The sequence below is a fragment of the Porites lutea genome, chromosome 8, assembly GCF_958299795.1.
Source record: "Porites lutea chromosome 8, jaPorLute2.1, whole genome shotgun sequence".
Taxonomy (NCBI): Eukaryota; Metazoa; Cnidaria; class Anthozoa; order Scleractinia; family Poritidae; genus Porites; species Porites lutea.
Genome location: NC_133208.1, coordinates 18,531,252 through 18,554,477, shown reverse-complemented (window position 1 = coordinate 18,554,477; position 23,226 = coordinate 18,531,252). Strand labels below are relative to the sequence as shown.

At 39.9% G+C, this 23,226-nt stretch overlaps 2 pseudogenes; both read right to left on the bottom strand.

Moving 5' to 3' along the window:
* Positions 1 to 1,350: 1,350 nt before the first annotated feature.
* On the bottom strand, positions 1,351 to 3,099 carry LOC140945282 (uncharacterized; annotated as a pseudogene).
* Positions 3,100 to 9,917: 6,818 nt separating this feature from the next.
* LOC140945281 (uncharacterized) lies at positions 9,918 to 11,675 on the bottom strand (annotated as a pseudogene).
* Positions 11,676 to 23,226: the final 11,551 nt, after the last annotated feature.

The following is a 23,226-nucleotide window of genomic DNA, read 5'->3' as shown; positions in this document are numbered from 1 at the left end:
TCCCAAGAAAAGCGCCACGGCATGGCTGAGAAGACATCCGATGGAGTGCATCGTGTGGGCTGCAGCGCAAGCCAGGGCATGCATGACATCAGCTTCAGAGGACGAGCTAAGTGATGAGGAAAGCGCAGATGACGGAGTATTGGCAGCGACAGACAAGGAACAGATTCGCGCGTTGTGCATGGACGAGGTACTGGACGAACGTGATGGTTCACCTGTAGGAGTGAGTGTGCAGGGTGCAACGGACGAGACTGAGGATGATTCGGACGCGAGTAGTCAGAATGACCAGACCATCAGTGCATTGAGACGAGTTATGGAGCAGTGCTCTCAGACGTCCCTCCGACACCGCCAAGTTTCAGCAATGTTGCAAGCGCGACTCAGCGAGCGAGACAGACAGAGGCAGGCAGAGGAAGCGGTGTACCGACGCAGACAGGAAAATCTCTTGTCGAAAGGAGTCGCACGCGAACATGTGGCCCTACTTCCGAGGGATACATCGGAACCCATGCCGACACAAATTGAAAACGATCTGACAGCCTTCAGGCAGCAGACTCTCCAAGAAGACTTGAAGAGAAAGCGAGAAAGAGCACTTGCCGCCTTCTAAACACCCTGGCTACTAGAAATGGAGCAAGAACTACACAAGCTCACCAGGACCCTAGAGATGTCAGACATGAATCAGGAGAGAAGGACGTCTATGGAGGCCTATCGCGAGGTCTTGCAAGATAAGCTGAGGCAGTTTCACGAGAACTATGGTACGGCCGGTTGCCATTTCGCCCTGGAGCAACGAAAGCGATCATGCGTCACCCTGGGTCTCCTGAAGAAAGAGCAAAGGTTTCTTGTCACCAGCCTCTTCCAAGTCCTGCCGACCGAAGACGAGTCGGGCGAATCTTTCAGATCGGATGGTCACAGAGATGGAAGCACCACCTACAAAGAATCCTTGGATGCCGCACCTTCAATTACAGACACACTTGCAGTCACCTCAGTGCAAGGCACCACCTCAGAGAACGAGATTAGCAGTGACGAAGACGTCTTCATAACGCCATTGCCGCGCTCGCAAATGTCCAGTACAGCCCCTCCAAAGTGTCACCGACGAGCCACTACCAGTGACTCCAGGAAGCGAAAGGGTGCTTCCTCGAGCCAGCAAAGCAAGAGAATCAAAACATTTCGTCAAACAAACAAAATAGATAACTATTTCTCAAGTCAAAATTAGGTTATTTTGTGTAATACGACAATAAAACGATGCTTGTGATGGTCTGAGTTATATTGTTGCTTGCCTATGTGGTTATATTTCAAGGATGTCTTTTTACTGTGGAGTAAATGTAAAGTTCTAGGGTAAGTTAGAAAGTGCTAGGGTAACTAAGAAAGTGATCCGAATCTTCGCGCTGCACGGCTCAGCAGTGAGTTGGCTGTCCTTCCCTTTTGAAAATGAAATTCGCTATCGCTGAGAATTGCTTTCCAATGACCGTAGCCGTATCGCTCAATGCCTGCTTAAAGACAATTGTCTTCTTCAGGGGTAAACATCAGACTCTTTTTTCTCGCCGGGAAACGTGACACTATAAACGCATTTTCCCGCTTTAGTCTCGGGACACCTGAAAGACGCTCGGGTGGTGTCGCTTCTCCCTCGTCGTTAGAGGAAGTATCAGTTTTGCTACCATTTCGATCTTCAGAAGACGCAGAATCGCCTGAAAGCCTCGAGCGCACGTCTATTTCAAGCTCTGACCCTTTGTCTCCATGCAATCTTTCCAAATATTCATGTGCTTTACTTGCCATCTCGCGTGATCGCTGCTTCTGATAGTGAACCCTTGCAACAACAGAGCTATGTTTCTGGTCCTCGGAGATTGTGCTCTGCGCGCTCCTGCTCAGCTTTCTAGAACTCGCGGTCTCCACTATCTGTCGATAGCGAGTCGGGTGAACGTACTTTCCGGTTGCATCAAAGACCAGTTTACTCATTAGCCCTCCCAGCTTTTGGTGCTGCCCTCCATTTCTTGTGACCAATACAAAGTCGCAGGTCGGTCTGAGTAGGGGGCGAATGTGGTTGATGTAGCCATCCAACACTTGCATGCTCGTCTCAGTCAGGTAAAGAGAATCGAAGCCATATTTGCTAGCCGTTTTGAACATTTTCTGGTCTACAAATCCACCGTTAGTCTTGGCTTTGTTCACCATTTCCACTGTTAAGTACTGATATGTCATGGGGCGCGAGCCCTTAACCTTGATAAATAAATAGACGGCCAAAAATTTGGTAGCAAAAGATAAATCTATTGGCAAAACAGCACCAGGTTTCTCTTTGCATGATTTCAGCACGCTCTCGTAGCGCGGCAGGTAGCGACCCACGACTTCCAACAGTTCTTCTAATGTGGCCCAGTGCCCTTTGGCTTCTAAGGCATCGATGTCGAGCTCACTGGTCCACTGCAACCGCATCATTTTGGAAACGGTTTTGCGCACTTTTTTCAAGTAAATTTCTGTTGAAGTCAGCCCCCTCAATACCGATTCCGATGCTCCATTCACTTTTCGATAATCCACCAATTCTGCAATGGCATCCAAGTAGCCTATGCGTCCGGCGTGTCCGAGGTTCCAATCATCCTGCATCGTATCAACAAACTTAAAAAGGAGATTAGGTGAACATAAACTAAAGTCCACAATGTCAAATGTGACCTCCTCTTCGTCCTCGCAACAAAATTTGAGAAACTTCAAGCACTTGCTAACGATCTGTTGTGCTTGTCGATCACTTTTACAGCCCCCACCACTGCCAGTGAGCCACGCAAAAAAGTTCTTGGCAATTTTGTTCGTGGGATCAAAAGAGGCAATTGCCCTGCTTTTACGCGGTGTAATCTTCTGATCACTGGCTTCACATTTGCTGGTTTCATCCACTTTTAGCGTATCGATTTGAGCACTGTCTGGCTTCTCGTCGAAGTAATAGTACCAACTGTGTTTGTTCTTTACGTGTTTTCTACAGCCTCTTTGCGTAGTGCATCCATCGTGCTTACAAATTTGCACTGGGCAGTGAAAAAGACCATCACAGTCATCCTCTTCTAAGTGAAGTCTCTTTGGTTTAGGCGATGCATTCGCTAACTTTGACCAGTTGACATCCTTGCCTCGTTTGTTCATCTTAAGCATTAGCTTGAAATCGATATCTTTCTAAAGTATGCATGCACTTATACTAGCAAAAGGGTCCCCAAGAGATCATCCTATTCGTCAATGATATATTTGTTAGCCCATCTCTGCCCACACTTGGTTATTCTTGCCCCTTGTCCCATTGTTTTCTTGTCCGTATTTGGTACACAATTAATCAAAAGAAACAAAGACACAAGCCTGAACTTGCGCGGGCAAGCCCGAACGAGATTGAGCATGTAGCGGGCAAGTCTCGTACTTAACTTGATTGTTGAAGGATATATGTTTTGACAAATTTGTATAGCGGAGGTGAAGGACAGTAGTTTCAGATAGCCTACGATAAATAGGAACTATTGTTCCCTATTCCTTTTTACACTTTGCGCAAGATGGAACGCTAGTTCCTTTGTCACAAATTCGGAACCTGTTCCCATTTATAAGCGGAACATAACACTCTTCTTGAGGAACAAAAAACCACCTCGATTAGGAACAATTCCGTTCCTGTTGGGTATGAAGAGGAACAATTTGAACCGAAAGGGAACAAGGCGTTCCGAAAAGCAGTGGATATGCCAGTAAATAGGAACAATTTGTTCCTTACTGTGTAGAGCGAGAAATTAGATTGGGAACATTTGTTCCCCAATCACTTCCAAAGGAACATGAAGGGAAATCGGAACTGTTGAAAGAGGAACTTTTGTTCCTGAAAGGATAAAAGAGGAACCAGTTGTTCCTTCTGACTATAATGAAAAGGAACTTTGTGTTCCAATTTGCTGCTAACGGACCAGATTGTTCCGAAATTTGCCGACCTTTGTTCCTATTGTGCAAATAAAGTTCCTTTATTGTGCGTTCCTAGGTTGTTCCTAAAGCAATTAAAGGAACAAAAATCAAAAACGCGCGGAACAGTACGTTTTTGAAAAAGAGATGTTTCCTTGTGTCGCGTCACTTAAAATCAAACTTTGAAAGTTTCCTCATGTAAAAAACGGCCTGACAATACTGAGGACAAAAATGCAATTGAAAACTACGGTGTTTTAACCTAAAATGTTGCTATCATTACTTTTGGGGAATGTATATGATCGTTTCCCAAAAATTCAGTTCCCTTTTTTTGAAGCCTTAAAATAATACTAAGTACTGCGAAGATCTTTCTAAAACTATATCTCTTAGTAGTTTTATGCAGGAAAAAGCTAAAAAGCACATTCTCAGATCTTTTGCTAAAAACTGCAAATAAATCTGGATGTTTTTCCGCAAAAGCGTTCCTTGTGAGAGGAACGGCCACTGAAAGGAACGCTTGTTCCTATACTGTATGAAGAGATGTTAGCCTTAAATATATATCAGCAAACAAAGGTTTACCCAGGGCGATCTTACTTCATGATACTGCTTGTATCGTTCATTGAGAATTTGAGGGCTAAATCAAAACAAACACATACATCACTCTCCTGTTGCTAAAACACACTGGGTAAAATAGAGAAAAAAATCAACTAAATCCTCCAAATCTGGAAAATCCTTCCAACGGAATAAGATATAATTGACATTCACGGACACCAGAGTTGTATTCCATAAGAGTGGATAATACCGATTTCTTGGACTTAATGGAAATAAGAATTTTAATGAAGGTATCAAAGAAGAAACTCTACTTTTAGGGTGGATACAACGGATTTCACGGAAAAGACGGAGAAGATATATAATAACAATCATAATAAAAACAATAATAATAATAATAATAATAATAATTATTATTATTATATTAAAATAATAAAATAATAATAATTATTATTACTATTATTATTATTGTTTTTATTTTCATTTCTTTTTTCCGTAAAATCCGTAAATCCACCTCTTCTCAGGAAAGTCTTTAGCAAGGTCTCATTTAGTATTCAGTTCTCCGTTAATTTCGCAGAAAGCGTTGTTTCCTTACTCGACACAATCTTTGAATAGGGTAAAACTGGCAGTTCATGTCGATTTCAGTAGCTGGAATTCATCACAAAGAAGGTTTTTCTGTCATAGGATTTTGCGGATTTCACGGATTTCACGGAAACAGGATCATGTCGCTAATTTAGGTCAAATAGTCTTCAGTAATAGTTGTCAAGTATCACATTTTTGGATTACGTAATAACTCTGTGTGACTAAGGTTGGGCGATGGATAAGGGTGTCAGAATTTGTCTACTGGGAAAATTTCATTGTATAATTAATATTATTCACAGTGAAGTGACATGCTTACTCCTATAAAAGCGTATTACGTTGTTGATGATACATCAGTCTTCGCTTCACCATGAGCGAGCGAAGAGCAGATTTTCCTTGTCGCCAACTGAATAGCGAGAAAATCAAAGGCGCCGCTTTGTGTTATTTAAGTCCAATAGTTGTCGACAAATGTAGTGTAGTGACTGGTAAGTGTAATGCAATATGGATGAAGGCCTGCAGAAAGCATGGAATGAGGTGTGTAGGATGGGAGACGCTTGCGACAAGGCGTTGCAAGGTTTGTATTCAAAATGAATTGAAATGTCAATTATGAATCCTTATTACGAATCGATCGGTTGAATAAGGAAACCTGATTTCGATATCATTTTTTGCAGGAGTACAAAGTGTGGCCTTTTTCTTCAGTTCTATCGGCACACAAGGGCCAAAACAACGCCGAAGAAAAATAAAAAAAACCTAGAGGATAACGGAGAGGAAAGCGATAGCGAGCATTTCACCACTCAACTGTCAAGTTCTTCGACCCAAAGCTGGATTTCTAGCCACTCAGCTTTGGTTAACAAAAAGCTTCTTCCCGCCATAAATTATTGGATTGCGCTGAATACACCAAATGGAGCACCAGCAAATCCCATTACTATTCACCTCGCCTTGCTTGAATGTGGCGTTCATGCAATCACAAACACGGTACGTTTTCCCTTCGTGCACCATAAATTAATCGTTTTTACAAACGTGCGGATCTTTTAAAAACGAGAACAACAACTTTATGTTATTTCAAAATCAGTGTTTTTATAGCATTTGCCCTAGAGTTTTGTTGTACAAACATTTAAGATAAAACAACATTTGATAAGCGTTTTTAAGGGTTTCTGTTTTCCTCACAAGTTGGTGATTATAGGAGTTTTACAGGGAATACTTCTAGGATTGTTCATTTGTAGGATTTTATTTAAGTATAATTGTATCCCTGCTGGATGCAAAATATGTCTAGCCCTGCCCTAGTCTAAACTATTACTAACAGTCTGCAGTATAGTTAACATACTGTCTTTTTACGGTTAGTCTTTGCAGTATATATCAAGGTAAATTTTTCACAAGATTCTGAATGAAATTATTTTCTAATGCTTGGCTCCTCATCATGTCAAAGTATTTTGTTATAGCAAAATAAAGCGTTTATAGCCTTAACTTTGTTTTTGTTTTTATTTTAATTCACTCAAGCAAACGTTCTATTTCTTTTTTTCCTTTAAAGAACACATATCAGATCAACTAAAGAAAGTCTACGCGAAGGCCTCTGCACTGAGAAGAATAAGGCGTTTTCTTCCTCATGATGCAATGATAAAACTTTATAAAGCATTTATATTACCTCATCTCGAATACTGCAGTCCTTTGTTTGTAGGCATAGGTACGGGTCAATGCAACCGTCTCGAAGATGGCAACTGTTATATTTTGAGAACATTAATCGGGCACAACAAGTCAATGTCATACGACGAACTGCTCACTACGGCTAGCATGAAATCCTTATATTGTAGGCGCTTACACCAGGCGTTAATACTTCTTTTTAACTGCTTAAATGGTACGGGACCTACTTATATTGGAAGCCTTTTTAAATACAGGCATACACCGTATAGGCTAAGAGGCGAGGGCTTGAATTTGGAATTACCTAACTTTAATCTTAAATTTAAGAAGAATTCTTTCACTTATTCATTAGCTAAGTTAAGGAACAGTTTGCCTTCTCAAGTGCGTCTTTCAAGAGATGCTAATGACTTCAGAAGTAAATTGCACGACTGTACCTTTTTAGAACGCGTCTTATAGTGCAGGATTGTAGCCTTTAACTGTTTTAGAACGAGTATTATAGTTTTCCTAGTCACGTTTTTAGTATGTGACTTTTTAGTCGGTTTTAGCTTTTTATATTTTATGTTTTTATTACCAAGTTTTTTATATGTATATATTTATTGAGTTGTTTTTAAAATTGAATAATATTATATAGCTGTAGTTATTATAGATTTTATTTATACACGTTCGTATTTTGAACGAGTTTTTTAGCTCTTTGACGAAACGTGTTAAAATAAATGATTGATTGATTGATTGATTGATTTTCAAAATAAGGTTCCCTGTCGACAAGGAAAAGAATCTCTTGCGATGAAGGAGCTATTCAAAGTATTAAAGGATCACAACAAGTTTATGCAGGACTTAGTAACAGCTTCCTACCACCAGTGTTTTCTGACTGTGGCGGAAGGGTTTTTGAGCAATTCTGAATCAATGGATGTGGAGGAATGTGGAACGGAAAACGTAGTCAGCATCCGCGTCATCCAAGCCTCGTTTAAGTCTATTGTTTCTGAAGCAATAGATAAAATGATGGGAGCGAAGTTAGTGATTGATCGTTATGGAGTGGATGGTAGCAGCCAAGAAGCCCAAGAAGAAAGAACAAGTGACAGCATGGAACCCCGACTAGGTGACAAGCTTACAGTCCTCATAAATGATATCTCAATTGCAATGAGGAGGCTGGAATACGCCCTTTACAGGGGCACTGTTTATAAAAAGTGTGAAGGTGCCACTTACACCTACTCCTACAAGTGCGATGTGAAGGCGTTTGTGTACAGTCTAGCTGCAAATGAGTCATTTAAGGCAAGACTGCTGAGGGACATGAAAAAAGTTATCGATATCCTGGCTGGCCCTGATTGTGAAGTAATTCGTCCCATTGTTGTCGACTACAACCTCATAGAGGTGAACGAAGGGAAATGTTGGTCTGTCTCAGAAAGACGGTTCTTGAACAACGCAATTCCAGCAGAGAAAATGGGCCTTGTGACTCCCAGGGCTTTCTCGCGTTATGATCCTTCCAAAGTCCTGCAGCCTAAATACTTCCAAGACGTTTTGGAAAACAGCCTGACAGAAAACGAGATTGGTTTGTTTTGCGACGATTTCTTGAGATTTGTGAATTTCAACCAAAAGAAGCACAAAGAGAGAGTGCCATGCCTTTTCGGTGAGCCCGACAGCGGAAAGACAAGCCTGTTTTACCCAATACTGGGGCTGATTCATCATAGGAAAGAAGCAACTGTAACCAAGCAAAAAGTGTTGAACAAAGCAATGATTGGCAAGAACACCGAGGTGATATTCATTGACAAGGCCACTCTGTTGACTCTCGATGTGGACAACTGGAAGATACTCACTCAAAGGGGATACACAGCCTCCGATGTCAAGTACAAAACGGCCAAGTCATTTTTCAATCGATGTCCCATGTTCATGACTGCACAGCAAAAACTTCAGTTCAAGGAGGAAGATCAGCAGGCTATGGACCGAAGGCTATTACTTCTTCAAACGCCTGTCAAGTCCGAAAAAAAAGGCCGCCCAGTGACTGCGCAAGCATCCTATGGAATGTGTTGCGTGGGCTGCATCGAAAGCGAGGGTAGATACAGATGAAGAAGAAAGTTCTGATGACGACGACGAAGACGCGGAGAGAAACACACCAAACGACGAAGGCGCACTGCTGGAGACTGAGAAAGAGGTTTTAAGAAATGTGCAGTTGACCAACCTCTTAGCTGATTTACGCGCAAATCCCCGAGACGAAGAGGACACTGCAGGAGACGATAACGGGGACCAAATCGTGGATGCCGATGATGACGATGAAACCACACACATGTTAAAGAACTCGCTCGCACAAACTTTACCGGGGTCTTTGGATAACCGTCACCTCAGCCTCTTATTGGAAAAGCGTTTACAGCAAAACAAAGAGAGGATGTGGCGGGAGATACAACGGCACGAGAGACACCAACAGCGTCTCAGATCGAAGGGCGTCTCCGAAGAAAATGTACGTTTGCTACCCCATGATCCAAACGAACCCCTTCCCACACCGATAAGAAATGATCTGGCCATTCACGAACAGATGACAGCCAGGGCGGATCGAAAAGAGAAGAAGAAGAGGGCAAGGGAAGCATTCCAGTCACCATGGTTGAGGAATACAAGGAGAGAGGGAGTTAAACGAATACATGGTCACCCTGGAATCAAGTATTACGCCTGACATGAGAGACTCAATGGATGCCCTGCGTGAAATCCTAGAAGAAAAGCTCAAGGACCACCACAACAACTTAGGAACTCTTGGATGCCAGGAAGCCCTTGCGGAGAGGAAAAGGGTATGCGTGGAGCTCGAACTGATGAGAAAGGAAGACCAACACATGGTGAAAACCCTCTTCGAAGCACTGCCAGTCCCGAGCTCGAGCCAGAGAGAAGAAATGGAAGAGGTATTAGAGCAAGAAAAACCCAGAACGCCGAATTACGTGCCCCAAGACAACCCTGGAACAATATGACACGCAGTCGCCGTGCACGTTCAGTTACGTTACTGGATCTGACGATGACAGCGACAATGATGAAGCGACATTTTTCATGACTCCTGTCCCTAGCAGAGCAATGTCAGTCCAAACCATGACCACTGAAGCCAGTAAGCGCAAGCATTCCTCCTCAAGCCAGCGAGTTACGAAAAAACATTGCCAAAGCAACAAAATAAACATGTATTTCTCAAGTCAACAGTAATTTATTTCTTCTTCCAACAACAATAAAATGTTGCTTGCCATGTACTGAACCATATCGCTGATTGCCTTTGTCGTTCTTTATATTTCAAGGATATCTTTTTATTCTGGGGTAAATGTAAAGTTCTAGGATAACTTAGAAAGTGATCCGAATCTTCGCGCTGCATGGCTCAGCAGTGAGTTAGCTGTCCTTCCCTCTTGAAAATGAAATTCGCAATCCCTGAGAATCGCTTTCCATTGACCGTAGCCGTGTCGCTCAATGCCTGCTTTTAGATAATTGTCTTCTTCAGGGGTGAACATCAAACTCTTTCTTCTTGCCGGGAAATCTGTCACTATAAACGCATTTTCTAGCTTTAGTCTCGGGACACCTGAAAGACGCTTGGGTTGTGTTTCTCTGATCTTTTCTCCCTCGTCGTTAGAGGAAGTATCGGTTTTCCTGCCATTTTGATCTTCAGATGACGCAGAATTGCCTGAAAGCCTCGAGCGCACGTCTATTTCTAGCTCTGATCCCTTTTTCCCGTGCAATCGTTCCAAATATCCATGTGCTTTGCTCGCCACCTCGCGCAATCGCTGCTTCTGATAGTGAACCCTTGCAACAACGGAGCTATTTTTCTCGTCCTCGAAGATTGTGCTCTGCGCGCTGCTGCTCAGCTGCCTGCCACTTGCGGTCTCCACAATCTGTCGATAGCGAGTCGGGTGAACGTATCTGCCCGTTGCATTGAAGACCAGTTTACTGATTAGCTCTCCCAGCTTATTGTGCTGCCCTCCATTTCTTGTCACCAATACAAAGTCGCAGGTCGGTTTGAGTAGGGGGCGAATGTGGTTGATGTAGCCATCCAACACTTGCATGCTCGTCTCAGTCAGGTAAAGAGAATCGAAGCCAAATTTTCCAGCCGCTTTGAACATTTTCTGGTCTATAAATCCACCGTTAGTCTTGGCTTTGTTCACCCTCTCCACCGTTAAGTACTGATATGTCACGGGGCGCGAGCCCTTAACCTTGATAAATAAATAGACGGCCAAAAATTTGGTAGCAAAAGATAAATCTATTGGCAAAACAGCACCCGGTTTCTCCTTGCATGATTTCAGTACACTCTCCTAGCGCGGCAAGTAGCGCCCCACGACTTCCAACAGTTCTTCTAATGTGGCCCAGTGCCCCTTGGCTTCTAAGGCATCGATGTCCAGTTCGCTGGTCCACTGCAAGCGCATCATTTTGGAAACGGTTTTGCGCACTTTTTTGAAGGAAATTTCTGTTGAAGCCAGCCCTCTCAATACTGATTCCGATTCCCCATTCACTTTTCGATAATCCACCAATTCTGCAATAGCATCCAAGTAGCCTATGCGTCCCGCGTGTCCCAGATTCCAATCATCCTGCATCGTATCAACAAACTTGAAAAGGAGATTCGGTGAACATAAACTAAAGTCCACAATGTCAAATGTGAGCTCCTCTTCGTCTTCGCAACAAAACTTTAAGTACTTGCTTACGATCTGTTGTGCTTGTCAATCACTTTTACAGCCCCCACCATTGCCAGTTAGCCACGAAAAAAAGTTCCTGGCAATGTTGTTTGTAGGATCAAAAGAGGCAATTGCCCTGTTTTTACGCGGTATTATCTTCTGATCACTGGCTTCACATTTTTTGGTTTCATGGACATTAAGGGTATCGATTTGAGCACTGTCTGGCTTCTCGTCAAAGTAATAGTACCAACTGTGTTTGTTCTTTACGTGTTTTCTACAACCTCTTTGCGTAGTGAATCCATCGTGGTTACAAATTTGCACTGGGCAGTGAAAAAGACCATCACAATCATCCTCTTCTAAGTGAAGTCTCTTCAGTTTAGGCGATGCATTTGCTAACTTTGACCAGTTGACATCCTTGCCTCGTTTGTTCATCTTAAGCATTAGCTTGAAATCGATATCTTTCTAAAGTATGCATGCACTTATACTAGCTAAAGGGTCCCCATGAGATCATCCTATTCGCCAATGAGATATTTGTTAGCCCATCTCTGCCCACACTTGGTCATTCTTGCCCTTGTCCCATTGTTTTCTTGTCCGTATTTGGTACACAATTAATCAAAGGAACAAAGACACAAGCCTGAACTTGCGCGGGCAAGCCCAAACGAGATTAAGCCTGCAGCGGGCAAGTCTCGTACTTAACTTGATTGTTGACGGATACATGTTTTGATAAATTTGTATAGCGGAGGTGAAGGACAGTAGTTTCAGATAGCCTACGATAAATAGGAACTATTGTTCCCTATTCCTTTTTACACTTTGCGCAAAATGGAACGCTAGTTCCTTTGTCACAAATTCGGAACCTGTTCCCATTTATAAGCGGAACACTCGTCTTGAGGAACAAAAAACCACCTTGATTAGGAACAATTCCGTTCCTCTTGGTCATGAATAGGAACAATTTGAACCGAAAGGGAACAAGGCGTTCCGAAAAGCAGTGGATATGCCAGTAAATAGGAACAATCTGTTCCTTACTGTGTAGAGCGAGAAATTAGATTGGGAACATTTGTTCCCCAATCACTTCGAAAGGAACATGAAGGGAAATCGGAACTGTTGAAAGAGGAACTTTTTTTTCCTGAAAGGATAAAAGAGGAACCAGTTGTCCCTTTAGACTAAAACGAAAAGGAACTTTGTGTTCCAATTTGCTGCTAACGGACCAGATTGTTCCGAAATTTGCCAACCTTTGTTCCTATTGTGCAAATTAAGTTCCTTTATTGTGCGTTCCTAGGTTGTTCCTAAAGCAATTAAAGGAACAAAAAGCAAAAACACGCGGAACACTACCTTTTTGAAAAAGAGATGTTTCTTCGTGTCGCGTCACTTAAAATCAAACTTTGAAAGTTTCCTCATGTAAAAAATGGCCTGACAATACTTAGGACAAAAATGCACTTGAAAACTACGATGTTTTAACCTGAAATGTTGCTATCATTACTTTTTGGGGAATGTATATGACCAGCAACCCACTCCCAATTATCTTGGCTGTCATGCAACCTATTGCGATGAGAGGATCTACGGTGAGGTTATTTAAGAGACATAAATGATGAATGAGTTTGCAGATTGCCATGTGTGTAACGTTACTGGGGGAGTCATAATTGTGCTAACAACTCCACGGAGAAACGCGTGAGATTGAAAGGAACAGCCAGTGTGATTGGTCAATTAAGAAGGGAGGTTATTGGTCCTCTGTCAGTTAAGCCATGAGGTTCTTGGCTATGAAGACCCTTATATGTCACTGGTGCGTTGTTGTCGGTTATCAGTTACTCTGTTGTTGTCGATTTTGTAACGTGGTGTGCACTGATAAATAATGAGATACACGCTTCAGTGTGTGCTAAGGATACGGACTGTTAGTAGCTATTGACGGTTTGTGGGGATTGACGATTTATCAACTGCTCTTAACTCTCCGTTACGGTGTGGCAGTATTGACTTTGCAGGGTGTCCAGCAGCATGGTTGCTCAAAAAAATAGGAAAATAGGAAACTCAGGACTGAGAAAATAGGAAAAATAGGAAACTTTGCATTAAAAAATAGGAGAAAAATAGGAAAATCAATAGTACTTCTGTTGACAAAGAGAGCCTCCTGGCACCTCATCAGGGTTATGACAAAGACTACGAGTCCTCCGCATCTACGTTTGCAGGATTTAGATCAACTTTCAGGGCTTAAAAGGAGTGAAAATGATCAGTAACGTTCACTTTATTGGCTCAGTTACCCTGTAATCAGAATGATAATTATACTTAACTACAGGTCGAGTGTGGTTCTATATTAATCAAAGGTGATTATATGCAAATTCCCTTCAAGTTGGCGGCCAATCTTTGAAGAGCTTCAAAGAGTGAAATTTCTTAGGATAGAAATTTCTTACGATTGCATTGTCATTGAAGGATATCGAACTAAGACTAAAACGTCCTATGGAAAGCTTTCTTTTGATTAATCCGCAATCAGTAGCTGGTTGAGAATATGCTTGTTTGAATCAAAAGAGCACATAGTTTTAAGTACGAAACCAGGCTTTCCGCGGTGAATGCAAAATGACACTGATCTATTTGGTACCAGATTGTTAGTGTGTCATCGTTAAGTTCTAAAAAGAACGAACTCTCTGCTTAGCTATGGATGCAAGACTGGTTCCGCAACCAAAATATTGGATCCATCATCAGTTGCTTAGGTATAGCTGTTAACAAGGGTCACCAAGAGAGGTAGTGCCGTAAACTAAACTTGAGTCTGTTCTTTTCATGTAGCATCCAGAATCCAGCTAGTGATTGGTTTTTTAAACAAGAAGCTGATTGATGACTTATCTGACCTGTGTTATGAGAGGGCAACTTGATCCTGTTTTCAGTTTCGATTCAAAGATGGACATAAAAGCGAGCAAGACTTCAAAAAAAAATACAACATGTACAGATACTGAAATGCAGTTTCAGTGGGCTAGGCACAATATTTTACAATAGCCATGAGAACTATATGACACTACATACAATACATGAGGGTGTACTAAAAAATTATACAAAAAGTAACAATATAACAGAGTTGTCAACAGAACTCTAATCAGCAATAGAGGTCATGGAAAGCACAAATGTAACTATTATTTCTGCTAACAGTAGAACATCAAAGTCAACATACTACTTGCTTTATGATAAATCTCACTCTAAAACACATATACAAATGAAATAATTTATATTCCATTTTCAATTTTGTTACACATTTTGGCTTCACCAGCAAAAAAATAGGAAAAATAGGAGGTTTTAGTTTAAAAATAGGAGAAAATAGGAACAGGCTCAAAAAATAGGAAAAAATAGGAAAAAATAGGAACTGGACACCCTGACTTTGCTTTTACTCTTAAAAGTTTTCAGAAGTTAAAAGGTTGAGAGAGAAAAACAAGAAACTTGAGAACAAAATTAAACAGCTCAAGACAGAAAAAGATGCATTGACAGAAGAGCTTGAACAGCTAAAAAGAATGATTGCTAAAGATAATAATAACAGCTATGATGATGGCTCTTAAACAAAGAGCCCACAGTTAAAGGCTTTTCCACCTGTTGAAGAAAAAAACTCTGATTTAAAGAACCTCAGGATATAAGCACCCCTCTTCAAATTAACTGAAATGAAGGCAAGTTTCGACCATGACTCTTAGATCGCCTGTCACGTCAACTAAAGTAAACGTCAATTTTTCTCCGTTAGATCCCAATATCAACATATCAAACATATCATTCATTTTTTATGGAACTGATATTCAAACATCAAAATTCATCTGCGGCGATCAGTCACTTGTTGGTTTTCATGACCTGTACGTTTGATCAGGTAGTGTTGTTGTTATGAAAAATTAGATACACTGCGAATATTGGTTAGTGCTTAGTTCTAGTCAAACTTTTTTAACTCTGGAACCCTGATTTAAACAACTGTTTTGGAAGCTTGACCAGTAAAGGCACTTTAATTGTGGATTCACAGTCCCTCCTCTCTTGCCGGAACCTGAGCCACTGCATTCCTAGATGCTAAAAAATATTTAAGGTGTTCTGTGGAAACTTCATAATTACTTTGTTTTAGCATGCACGTTTGTAGAATTCTAGCGTTTTCAATTTATGAGTGGCAACTTTGTCATTGTAACTGATGATCAGAAATTCAGAAGGCACAGTTTCTACACACACACAAATACAAACTTTCTCACTGTCGTCGTTTTAATGAAACTTTTTCCCGCTGATTTTCACCCTTTTTTCATGTCACATGTTTAGCAAAAAATTCTCTTTACCAGACCGACGAGCAAGATTTCATCGCTTTCCTGGGTATTTAAAAAAGCTTTATTAGCTATACTGAAAACCGAAGCTAGCTATATAGATAATGACAAAGTCATGGCCAGACTTTAAAAAAATATTAACCTAGGACTGTTTTTTTCTATGTATAGCTAGTACCTGTCATCATAATTGCTTCTCTTTTTGGCCTTTAATTAGGGAGCATTCATTTTTTAGAAGGGGGGGTGGGCCGGAGGAATCCCTATGAGCATGAATGTAAAATCTCCCAGCCCTCCCTTTATATTGTCTGTTAAAAAATGTGACCCTCCCCGGGAAGCAGTAAAATTTATAGTGACCCACCCCTTCCTCCTGACAAACATGGTTTGTGGCTGGATTGTGCAACGATCCCGTGGTCCTTCACACAGACGCACCTGTTAGCTAGAATAACGCAACCGCCAATTTATTGCCTACTTTTCTGCCATAACGGTTTACCCTGGCCCCTTCAGGCAACTCATCTTCCTCTTCACTTTCGCTGTCCTTTGAATCATTTTCGTCTGAGTTGCTTGCATCCCCAAATTCCAGTAGTAGTTCATCTTCACTTTCTGAGTCCTCGCTGACACTGACATCATCATCTTCTGACTGGGTGTCCGAGTCTTCCGTTGCTAGTGCAGTTTCAGCAGCACTCAATGTCAAGATCCTTTCACATAAACCTTTGCTGATGTGAGCTGACAGAAGGTTAAGTTTTTCTGATTTGGACATTTTTCTTTCTTTCTAAGTTCTGGCGAAAAATATATTTATTGAGCTCAGCAACGTTCAGCTTTTTTAGGTTTCCTGATTTGTAGAGTTCCTCCCAGTTATAGTCAGCGTAACCTTTTGTTTCTTCATCTTTCTTTGCCTGACGCTTTTCGTCTTGGCGCATATTTTTTCTCACTTCAATATTCGTAAGGTGCTCAAGATGTTCTTTCACCAGATCAGGGCTGACAATGTATTTTTTTAGAAAATGCTTCAATTTTGTCATTATCGCCACATTTAATGTTCCCTTCGACGAAAAGCTTGCGTAACTGCGCACGGGGTTGGAAATCATCTGGTACTCTGTTGTGAACAGGGATATTACCTACTGAGAGGTAGTGATAGGAAGGGAGTTGTGTGACATCTGGGTAAGGACGTGGTGTGCGCTTCAGTGAGTCGGGACCTATCCACCCATTTTCCTTACATGTCTCACACAGTTCTCCCTTTCTTGAACAATCTCCTTTTAGAAATTCAAAATAGAGCTCTCCCCTTTCGTAATGTGACTCAAAAAAGGATTCAACTCTATTAAAATAGGCATGTCCAGGTATTACATGTCGCTTTGACTTTGAAGTGTTGTTATACTTAGATAGATATTCCTTATTGTAAAAAAATTCTTCACCAGGCTTTTCTGAAACAATTGTACCAAGAAAACCGTTTGGTGCAGGCTCACCATCTATCCTCAATCGCACTTCTTCTGCAACTCGCCATGCATTTTTCTTCATTTGGTCATTCTCTAAATCTTCTAGCTCTTTTGCTGACATTCTCTTTAAATCTTCTTCCTCAAGGCCATAGTATTGTTCATAGTACTCCCATTTTAGGCTTCCTCCATCGACGATCAGCATGTACGACTGGTTTCAAGAAAATGACATTTCAAGTTATTTTAATGCATTCATCAACAAGGGTTATGATGATCTAGAAGTAGTTATTGAAACAATCACTGAAGATGTGCTCTCAGTAGAATTTTCAACAGAGATTCCCCTACTTGGGCAGAGGAAGAAAGTTGCATTAGCAGTTCGAAAGGCAAAGGAAAAGCAGGGGAAAAGTAATAACACTGCAGTCGGGGATAAACCCAAAGCTAGCCAAATTTTTTTATCTTGGACCGACAAAGCCCTTGGAGAACCATGGAAAAAGAAATCACTGGGCTTTATTCTCTTTCCAAAAGGTGAAAGATCAATAGCATATATGGAACTTCTACCCAAGTTTTATAAGGCAGTCTGGCCTTATTGCAATTCAGATAGCTATTTCAGAAACCAGTTCATGACAGAGAGAAGCCGACAATACGAAACCAACATAAAGGTGGGGACACTGCAACAGAAACTGGATTTCAAAAAAGGAGACAATCCAGCTGCATGTGGAAAGTATTTTACCACTTCATATATTCCAAGAGCCAGTGATGTAGCTGTTTTGTCTAAACATTTGGATCAGCTCACTAGCTTGAAAACTGAAGTAAACAAGCTCAAAAAGGAAGTGGTACCCATGGATCAAGGCCTTTTTGATAAGAGTGGTAGGTGCCTTTCTCCTGGGAAATCTATTCACCATGACTTTAATTCTGCTACAGTGAACAAGCTTAATGAGCTAGGTCAAAACACTTCAGCATTTATGGCTCAGGTTGATGAAAAGCTAAAGGAGTTACAGCTGACATCATACAACAGACATGACAGATGCAACATTAGATGTCTGACATCAGACATAAGAGATCAGATGTCTGATATCAAACAACAAACATCAGACATGAAAAATCAATCAGACGTCTGACATAAAGGCATTCCAATAGCCCCAATCACTTTATAGTTAACTGACCATTTTAAAAATAGGGTATCCACTGACCAGTGTTATAAAAATCAGTCGCGGATCCAGACCTTCAGATAAGGGGCGGGGTGGGGGGGGGGGGGTGGGGTGGGGAAGGCTCAGTCATCCAGACCCTGAGAAAAGGGGGGTCAGTCTCAGAAAAAACTTTTTCGGCCCTTCGAGCCTCAGTTTGGTCTAAAATTAAAGGGGGGCCAGGCCCGCCGGGCCCCTCCCCCTCCCCTTTCAATTGATCGCAGGCTCAGGTAGATTTTTAGAAGGAATACAATCTACTTCTTGCTATGGTGACATTTGAAGTACTGAAGAAAGACTTTTCTAGTAAGATCTTACGAGAGCTTCGGTTTTGGTCTAGGCAAAATCTATATATTATTAAATTTCACGCCCAACCTTTTATGCCTTCTTATCCCGTTCCAGTGGCTGAAAAGAAAATAACACAAGAATCAAAGGATGAATACACTAAAATAATAAACAAATCTTTCATGATTGCCATGTTTTAAATATTAGGCAGAGACACAAGTATATGACCCCGAAGAGTCAAATTTCCCCTTATTTGTTTAGATAGAACCATGCTTGGGTTTTTCAGCCGTCCAATCAGAAGCACGGAATTTTTTTTGCCCGAATATTGAATCAGAGAATTGAAGACATCCCCGTCAAAAAAGTAGATAGTAAATAACGAATTCTTGAAGTCATTAACAGTTCTAAAAGTACATTCAAAACTCCAAAATTCACGTTGAGTCGTTTAAATTTGTTGAATAACCTAATCAACGGACACACAAAAAAATTATTTTATAGGTATTTGAGCCGACGAACGTTAAGCTGGTTTATGGCGAGTACGAATCTTTGCGAACACTTTCCGCTACAAAAAAGTAGTAGTAATTTTCCGTCTCATTGCAAAACATACTATATATTTATTTCTCTGATCGGACTTTCTGCATTGCTCCTAAAGCTAAGATAGCAGCCTTTAGAAACTATCAGGTAAGAAAAAAAAACAAGGTCGCATGATGTTGATGCATGATGTTTTGAGCACGTGCTAGTGGCGTACGTCACGTGCTAGTGGCTTACGTCTTTTCTATCTAGAACGTGAACAAACACTTTTTCTCGATTTTGACATTCTGACAAAAAATAATGGACTATCCCCTTTAATAAAAATCAAAGTTTGCCTTTTTTTAGACCCATGTTTCTATTGTTTAGAAAGGCTTGTTTTCTAAAAAGAATGTCAAAAATACTTTTTCGTGGTGTTTTTTGTATAAAACAAAACGTTAACAAAATTTCAAATTTTTGACCAAAACCATGGATCAACCCCTTCGAGAAAATGGGAATTCTTTGCGTTTTTGAAATCGATGTTTTCATTGTCCTTAAGACGTATTTTCTTTATAGTTAAATCGTTTTTTCACGATTTATTTTCACGATCTATTACATTGGGATACAGGCGGTTACAAGGGATGATAGGGGGTTATAGGGGGTTACAGGGGATTACAAGAGGTTACAGGAGGTTACAAAGGGTTACAACGAATCAAGAGGGGATACAGGGGGTTAGAGGGGGTTACATCGGGTTATAGGGGGTTCCATGGGGTTACATAAAACTTTTTTTCTAAGTAGAACATCCCCAGGTACTTTTTGTGGGTCTATTTTGCATAAAAAACAAAGTTGAAAAAATCTCAAACTTTTGACGAAAACGATGGACTTACCCCCATGGAAAAATCCTAAGTTTGCGTTTTTCATAGAGATCTGTTCTTATTGTCTTTAAAGACTTCTTTTCTATCTAGAACATCAATAAACACTTTTTCTCGATCTATTTTTGATAAAAACGAAGGACAAAAAAAATTAACTTTTTAACGAAATCATGGACTGTCTTCTTTCAAAAAATGTCAAGGTTGCCTTTTTTTAAATCCATGCTTCTATTGTCTAGACAGGCTTGTTTTTTAACGAGAACGTTACGAAATACTTTTCTTTTGTTTATTTTGCATAAAAAACAAAGTTGAAGAAATCTGAAACTTTTGACGAAAACGATGGACTTGCCCCTGTAGAAAAATTCTAATTTCGCGTTTTTTTTTTTTTTATAAAAATCTGTTCTTCTTGTCTTTAAAGGCTTGTTTTCTATCTAGAACGTCAACAAACACTTTTTCCCGATTTTTTTTTTGGATAAAAACGAAAGAGAAAAGGAAATTATTTTTTGACCCAATCATGGACTAGCCCCTTAGAAAAAATATAAAGGTTGCCTTTTTTGAAATCCATGCTTCTATTGTCTAGACAGGCTTGTTTTTTAACGAGAATGTTACGAAACACCTTTTTTTTGTTTATTTTGCATAAAAACGAAGTTGAAGAAATCTGAAATCCATGTTTCTATTGTCTAGGCTTGTTTTTTAACCAAAACGTCAACAAACACTTTTTCGCGGTGTTTTTTGCATAAAACGAAACGTTAAGAAAATTTCAAATTTTTGACAAAAACCATGGACCAACCCGTTTGGAGAAAGGGGAATTCTGTGGGTTTTTGAAATCGATTTTTTTATTGTCCATAAAGGCTTATTTTCTATATAAAGCGTCGAAAATCGTTTTCCACGATTTATTTTCACTATCTATTACATTGAGATGCAGGGGGTTAAAAGGGGTGACAGGGGGTTACAGGGGGTTACAAGAGGTTACACGGAGTTACGAAAAGAAAACAAGGGGTCACAAGGGGTCACAAGGGGTTACAGGGGATTAGAGAAGGTCACATCGTGTTATAGGGGTTTACAAGGGGTTACAAAAAACTTTTTTTGTAAGTAGAACATCACCAGATACTTTTTCTTGGTCTATTTTGCATAAGAAACAAAGTTGAAGAAATCTTAAACTTTTGACGAAAACGATGGACTTACCCTCTTGGAAAAATCCTAAGTTTGTGTTTTTCATAGAGATCTGTTCTTATTGTCTTTTAAGGCTTTTTTTCTATCTAAACCGTCAATAAACACTTTTTTTCGATCTATTTTTGATAAAAACGAAAAAAAATAAATTAACTTTTTCACCAAATCATGGACTATCCCTTTTGAAAAAATGTCAAGGTTGCATGCCTTTTTTTGAAATCCATGTTTCTATTGTGTAGACAGGCTTGTTTTTTAACGAGAACGTTACGAAACACTTTTCTTTTGTTTATTTTGCATAAAAAACAAAGTTGGAGAAATCCGAAACTTTTGACGAAAACGATGGACTTACCCCTTTAGAAAAATTCTAATTTGCGTCTTTTTATAAAAATCTGTTCTTCGTGTCTTTAAAGGCTTGTTTTCTATCTAGAACGTCAACAAACACTTTTCCTCGATCTATTTTCTATAAAAACGAAAGAGAAAAAAAGAATTAACTTTTTGACCAAATCATGGACTCTGTCCTTTGAAAAAATGTCAAGGTTGCCTTTTTTGAAATCAATGTTCCTATTGTCTAGACAGGCTTGTTTTTTAACGAGAACGTTACGAAACACCGTTTTTTTGTTCATTTCGCATAAAAACAAAGTTGAAGAAATCTGAAACTTTTGACGAAAACGATGGACCTACCCCTTTGGAAAAATTCTAATGTTGCGTTTTTCATGAAGATCTGTTCTTCTTGTCTTTGAAGGCTTCTTTCTATCTAGAACATCAACAAACACTTTTCCTCGATCTATTTTTGATAAAAATGAAAGAGAAAAAAATTAACCTTTTGACCAAATCATGGACTATCCCCTTTAAAAAAATGTCAAGGCTGCCTTTTTTTGAAATCCATGTTTCTATTGTCTAGACAGGCTTGTTTTTTAACCAAAATGTGACCAAACACTTTTTCGCGGTGTTTTTTTGCATAAAACGTAACGTTAAGAAAATTTCAAATTTTTGACAAAAACCATGGACCAACCCGTTTGGAGAAATGGGAATTCTGTGGGTTTTGAAATCGATTTTTTCATTGTCCATAAAGGCTTATTTTCTATATAAAGCGTCGAAAATCGTTTTCCACGATTTATTTTCATTATCTATTACGTTGGGATACAGGGGGTTAAAAGGTGTGACAGGGGGTTACAGGGGGTTACAAGGGTTACACTGGGTTAAAAAAGATTACAAGGGGTCACAAAGGGTCAAAAGGGGTCAGAGGGGGTTACATCATGTTATTGGGGTGTATAATGGGTTACAGAAATTTTTTTTTGTAAGTAGAACATCACCAGATACTTTTTCTTGGTCTATTTTGCATAAAAAACAAAGTCGAAGAAATCTCAAACTTTTGACGAAAACGATGGACTTACCCCCTTGGAAAAACCCTAAGTTTTTGTTTTTTATAGAGATCTGTTCTTATTGTCTTTTAAGGCTTCTTTTCTATCTAAACCGTCAATAAACACTTTTTTCTCGATCTATTTTTGATAAAAACGAAAGAAAAAAAATTAACTTTTTCACCAAATCATGGACTATCCCCTTTGAAAAAATGTCAAGGTTGCCTTTTTTTGAAATCCAAGTTTCTATTGTCTATACAGGCTTGTAATTAACCAAAACGTCACCAAACACTTCTTCGCGGTGTTTTTTGCATAAAACGAAACGTTAAGAAAATTTCAAATTTTTGACAAAAACCATGGACCAACCCGTTTGGAGAAATGGGAATTCTGTGGGTTTTTGAAATCGATTTTTTCATTGTCCATAAAGGCTTATTTTCTATACAAAGCGTCGAAAATCGTTTTTCACGATTTATTTTTACCATCTATTACATCGGGATACAGGGGGTTAAAAGGGGTTATCGGCGGTTACAAGGGGTTACAAGGGGTCACAAGGGGTTACAGGGGGTCAGAGGGGGCTACATCGGGTTATAGGGGGTTACAAGGGGTTAGAGAAAAGTTTTTTTCTAAGTAGAACATCCTTAGATACTTTCTCTTGGTCTATTTTGCATAAAAAACATAGGTGAAGAAATCTCAAACTTTAGACGAAAACGATGGACTTAACTCCAGGGAAAAATCTTAAGTTTGCGTTTTTCCTAAAGATCTGTTCTTATTGTCTTTTAAGACTTGGTTTCTATCTAGAACGTCAACAAACACTTTTTCTCGATCTATTTTTGATAAAACGAAAGAAAAACAAATTTGACTTTTTTCCCAAATCATGGACTATCCCCTTTCAAAAAATGTCAAGGTTGCCTTTTTTTAAATCAATGTTTCTATTGTCTAGACAGG